This window comes from Choloepus didactylus, chromosome 1, assembly GCF_015220235.1.
Source record: "Choloepus didactylus isolate mChoDid1 chromosome 1, mChoDid1.pri, whole genome shotgun sequence".
NCBI classification, from domain to species: Eukaryota; Metazoa; Chordata; class Mammalia; order Pilosa; family Megalonychidae; genus Choloepus; species Choloepus didactylus.
The window spans coordinates 197,207,807-197,213,806 of NC_051307.1; positions in this window are offsets into that span (position 1 = coordinate 197,207,807).

Sequence of the window (6,000 nt, forward strand, 5' to 3'; positions counted from 1 at the left end):
GGTTTTTCTCTTTCAGTATCTTAAATATATCACACCACTTCCTTCTTGCCTCCATGGTTTCTGCTGAGAGATCCGCACATAGTCTTATTAAGCTTCCTTTGTATGTAATGGATCGCTTTTCTCTTGCTGCTTTCAGGATTCTCTCTTTGTCTTTGACATTTGATAATCTGATTATTAAGTGTCTTGGCTTAGGCCTCTTCATATCTCTTCTGTTTGGAGTACGCTGCGCTTCTTGGATCTGTAATTTTATGTCTTTCATAAGAGATGGGAAATTTTCATTAATTATTTCCTCTACTATTGCTTCTACCCCTTTTCCCTTCTCTTCTTCTGGGACACCAATGATACGTACATTATTGTACTTTGTTTCATCCTTAAGTTCCCAGAGACGTTGCTCATATTTTTTCATTCTTTTCTCCATCTGCTCCTTTGCATGTAGGCTTTCAGGTGTTTTGTTCTCCAGTTCCTGAGTGTTTTCTTCTGCCTCTTGAGATCTGCTGTTGTATGTTTCCATTGTGTCTTTCATCTCTTGTGTTGTGCCTTTCATTTCCATTGATTCTACTAGTTGTTTTTTTGAACTTTCGGTTTCTGCCTTATGTATGCCCAATGTTTTCTTTACAGCCTCTATCTCTTTTGCAATACTTCTCTAAACTTTTTGAATTGATTTAGCATTAGTTGTTTAAATTCCTATATCTCAGTTGAAGTGTACGTTTGTTCCTTTGACTGGGCCATAACTTTGTTTTTCTTAGTGTAGGTTGTAATTTTCTGTTGTCTAGGCATGGTTTCCTTGGTTATCCAAATCAGGTTTCCCAGAGCAGAACAGGCTCAGGTCCCAGAGAGAAGAAATATTCAGTATCTGGTTTCCCTGAGGGTGTGTCTTAGAAAATTGCTCCACCCTGTGATGCCTCAGGTCACTGTGCTTTTCTGCCCAGCAGGTGACGCCTGTTAGCCTATAATCCTTGACTGGTGTGAGGAGGTGTGGCCGTGTTCCCCCAGGCTCTGGGGTCTGGTTCTGAATGGAAAGGGCCCCACCCCTTTCCTCTTAGAGAAGACAGACCCCTCAGGTGGAGGTCATTAGCATTTCAATGGTCTCTCTCTCTTCTTGTGCTGTCTCCACCCTTCCCTGAGACACAGCCCTGGAAACTGAAAATGACTGGGGCTTTCTCCACTGAGCCGAAAAAGAAACAGATAGTCCCCTTCAGACCCAGTCCAAGGCGACCCTCCGGCTCTCCAAGGTCAGTCGTCACCGAAAGCCTCTGTCTGTTTTTTGGGGATTCGTACCTGTAGTGAGCAGTTCACACTCTCTACTTAAAACCCCAGTTGGAGCTCAGCTGAGCTATATTTGCTTGCTGGGAGAGAGCTTCTCTCTGGCACCACGAGGCTTTGCAGCTCAGGCTATGGGGGAGGGGGCTCGCGACTTGGATCCGCAGGTTTTACTTACAGATTTTATGCTGTGATCTTGGGCATTCCTCCCAGTTCAGGTTGGTGTATGATGAGTGGACGGTCTTGTTAGTCCCCCCGCAGTTATTCTGGATTATTTACTAGTTGTTTCTGTTTTTCTGTAGTTGTTCCAGGGGGACTACTTAGCTTCCACTCCTCTCTATGCCGCCATCTTGATCACTCCTCCTACAAAGCCATTTTTAAAATCACAGTCCTGGTGTGACTTCCAGTGGTCCCAGGGTCCTCACTGCCTCCCAGACCTGCCTTTCAGGGATGCTCAGGTCTCTGCAATGCCCCCAGAGGGAGCGGGGAAATCAGAGGGGAGCTCCAGGACTGGATGTAGATGATGTGTGCTTATTAATTTCCTGTGGCTGCTGTAACAAATTACCACAAACCAGGTGGTTTAAAAATAACAGGAATTTATTCTCTTACAGTTTGGAGGCCAAAGTCTGAAATCAAGGCATCGGCAGGCCACGCTCCCTCCAAGGCTCTAGGGAGAAGGCTTCCTTGCTCTTCCATCTTCTGGGGGCTTTGGGCATAACTACACTGTCCACCTCCGTCCTCACATGGCCATTTTCTCCTGGTGTGTCTCTGTCTTCACAGGACATTTTCCTCTTGTCTGTGTTAAATCTCCCTCTGCTTTTTCTCTTAAAAGGACACCTGTCACTGGAGTCAGGGCCCACCCCAGGTAATCCAGGATGATCTTGTCTCAAGATCTGTAACCTAATTACATCTGCAAAGACCCTATTTCCAAATAAGGTCATATTGACAGGTTCTGGGTGGACATATCTTTTGGGGGAAAACCATGCAACCCACTATATGTGGGCAGAATCCAGATATGCCAGACACTAGGAGCAGGTAGCATTTATTAAGTGCCTGCTGTATGCTAGGCACCATGCCAAGCACTCAACATGCACATCAACCAATGAGGGAAGGATTGCTTTTCAATCTTCTGAGGCGAGAACATGACACTGGGGACTTATGGACCTGGCTCAAGGCCCCAGAGCGGGAGTGGGAGAACCGGGACTCAGACCCAGAAATGACTGCGCTTGGCCCTGGACCCTTCTTGACCACTCTTTCCTGATTTCTGACACCAAAGCCTGTGTCCTTGCCCTTGGCCATCCTGGACAGGCTGGCTGCCGAAGATACCAACCTATTCAGTTCATAGGGGAGCAGAAATAAATCAGAAATGTGGGGGTACCTGTAAATCCATCTTCCAGCCATGTCCACTGGCCCTGGCTCCTTCGGCAGGGAGCCATCAGTGGCTCCCACCCCACAAAAATGTGGGCCCACAGTAGGGTACTCACCCAGGAAGGGAAGACACCTGTACAGGGAGTTCTCTCTGCCAGGTGAGTTTACCCGGCCATGGAAGAACACCGGGCCAGATGCTGCTCCCTCAAGCAGCAGAGTAACAAGAGCTGCTCCAGCCCGAGCATGCTGTACTGCTTCCAAACCCATCATCCAATCCAATTCCCAAGGCAACTGTGCAATCTGGGTGCAATCACCCCAGCCCAGGCTGTCCCATTAATCGCTGGCCTCTGCTCTCTGCAAAAGATGGGTTCACCTGTCAGACAAGCCCTTCTGCTTCTCACCTTGCTTTGCTTCATGGGCTGCTCTGGAGCTTTCCATGCTGTGGTTCTTAAAGTATGGTCCCCAGGCCAGCAGCTTCAGCAGCAGGGAACCTGACAGAGAGACCTATTCTTAGACCACACCCCAGATCTAATGAATCAGAGACTCTGGGGGTAGGGCTGGCAATCTGTGTTCTTAAGGAGCTCATGTTTGAGGACTGCCATGCCAATGCAGTGTTCTGCTGGGTTCTTAACCCCTCTGAGCCAGTGGTTCTCAAACTTTACCTGGGAAGTGCAAAAAAAAAAAAAAAGAAAGAAAGAAAAATCAGAATCAATCTCTGGGGGTGGGATTCAGGCATCAGTATGTTTTAAAGTTCCCCTGGTGGCTCCAATGTGTGTCCAAGATTGAGAACTGCGGCTCAGGCCCTCACTTCTTGCTTCTGTGAGGTGAGAGCAGCCGAGCTACCAGAAGGTGTTTTATCGGGGTCCCTTCCCTTCAGTGACAATGAGCCTGTGAGTAACTTGGATTCTGGGTAGAGAGAGGGGTGGGGTGGTTCCCAACCTGAGAGAACACAAAGAAATTTCATCATAAATACATGGTGAGACCCACACATGTGAAAGAAAAGGGTGTGCATGTGTGTGTGTGTGCATGGAGGGGGCTTCTTTTAGGGAGTGCACTTTTCACTTAGCATCACAGGGAAAGTTCTTTCTATAATGTAATATGAGGTGCTCCTTCCTGCCTCTATTTGGGTAAGAGGGCACCAGCCTGGCCTTGCTCCATCTTCATCTTTTGCTTCAGAGTGTGAACCTCCTGCCTTAGGATGGTGCACGGATTTCCTAGGGCTACTGTAACAAATTGCCACAAAACCACAAAAATTTATTCTCTCTTGGATCTGGAGGCCAGGATTCTGAAAGGAAGTGAGGGCAGCACTGCCTTCTGGAGGCCTCTGTCCTGGCCCCTGGTGGCTGCCAGCACTGGCTGGCACACCTTGGCTGGTAGCTGCGTTCCTCCGATCTCCGCCTCCATCATCACGGCATCTTCTCTGCTTCTCTGATCTCTCCTTCCTCCTACAAGGACACCAGGCAGTGGATTTAGCACCCATCCTCACTCCAGGGTGATTTCATCTTGAGATCCTTCATTATATCTGGACGCATTCACGGGTACTGGGGCTCAGGACTTGGCACATCTTCTGGGGGGACATAATTCAACCCACTCCAGGTGGTGTCTGATTTGCAGCCCCCCAGAGTCTTGGCTGACCAGGAAGGGGGGGGGGGCTCAGCAGTTGTCTCTTTCCACCCTGTTTTTAAGCTCCCCTCTTTTTCTCCAGTGGCTCTGTCATGCTGATAAGGGGAGAATACCCTGGCTATGGCTTTGGCTCCAAGGGGCCCTGCAGTCCCTGGACTGGTGGGAAATGGGGGTAGGGGGGCGTCTAACAGGCGTTGAGAAGCTACTGTGCGCAGGCCAGGCCTGGGCTGAGACTTGACATCCTGTGTCTCCAGCTCATCCTCATGAAACCCAGCAAGGTAGTTTGCACACCCCAATCTTACAGGGGAGGAAACTGAGTCTCAGAGAGGCCCACAGCCAGCAAGAGGCAGAGCTGGCTAGAAACCCATTTCCAACTGACTCCAAAGCCCAGCTCCACCTCACTGCCCCATCAGATTGTGAACCCAGAAGGAGATAGGGAATAAGCATTCTCTTTTCTTTCTCTCCCAACCTGCTGTGTTTCTGACAGATCTGAAGGTTCTTCATGTTTACTTCCTAAAAGAGCAGAGCACCATTTCTCACCACACATGGGATTTGCAGCGTCACCAGCTTGTGGTCCTGTGAGGGCAGGTGTTTTACCTGTGGCCAGTGCTCAGCCGGGTTCTGGAATCCCAGGACTACTGGGGCCCTCCTCCCAGGCTTGGGGGCTGGAGGGCTGGCTGCCGTCCTGAAGTGGCCCTTCCAGAGCAGTGAGGCCAGGAGTGCCCTTGCCTCCCATCAGTCTCCCCATCTGGAAAGTGGGAACAAGGATCCTGCATCACAGGTGTGGTGAGGGGGAGCTGGGCTTGTGGTGAGCTTCTTCTGCAGCAGCTGGGATGGCTGAGGGGTGGTGGGGGGAGCAGAGCCCTCCAGGGGTCTGGAACATTTTCTAGAGATGAATCATATAGCCGAGGCTTGCTGACACCATAGCTGTGGGGGCTGGAGGCAAGCCAGTAGTGATTAAAAATATCACACTTTGGATGCAGAGATAATAGGAAATGTCTTATTCACTGGTTGCAGTTGGGTAAATATATATGCACAAGTACAAATGACTAGGGGAAGAGGAATAAATTGTATTAGATCTTGAGACAGGTGGTGGGATAATGGAGGGGGTCTTGCTTCTTTAATGATGTCTTTAAGTGTTAAAAATAGATCAAGCTTATAACAGGATGCATGATACAACTTCTTCTCCCAGTGGAGGACAGGCGGAGGGGCTCCACAGACGTGCTGGTGGAAATTCCAGTCAGGACAGCCTCCATTCCCCTCAGTCTGGATAAAATAGACACCTATTACGTGCCACTCCATGGGCCTCACAGGGAACCAGGCCTGCACCACCCCTGGCTTCAGAGACTTTATAGGGTTTTTGGGTGCTTCCCCCACAAATATTTACCAGGCACCTCTGCATATGTGACCTTGTACCATTCACTCACTCACTCAGCAAATATCTGTGGATTACCTACTCTGCATCATCCCGTTTCCTGCCTTCCTGGACCTGACCGCTCTAGTTGGAGGCAGATGGACAGTAAACACACAAGAGAACAGGATCATCTCAGGTAGGGACAAATTCAGTGAAGAAACTGAAGCAAGAAGGGCCTCTGAGCAAGAGAGAGAGCTGTGGGTCAGAGGTGGGGCTGGTTCAGTTGGGGTGGGGGAGGCTTCCCCGGGAGGTGGCCTCCCTGCTGAGACCCGCATCCTCTGTGGAAGCCAGCGGGGCAAAGGGCTGAGAGCAGAGCACTCCCGGCCGGGGCCTTA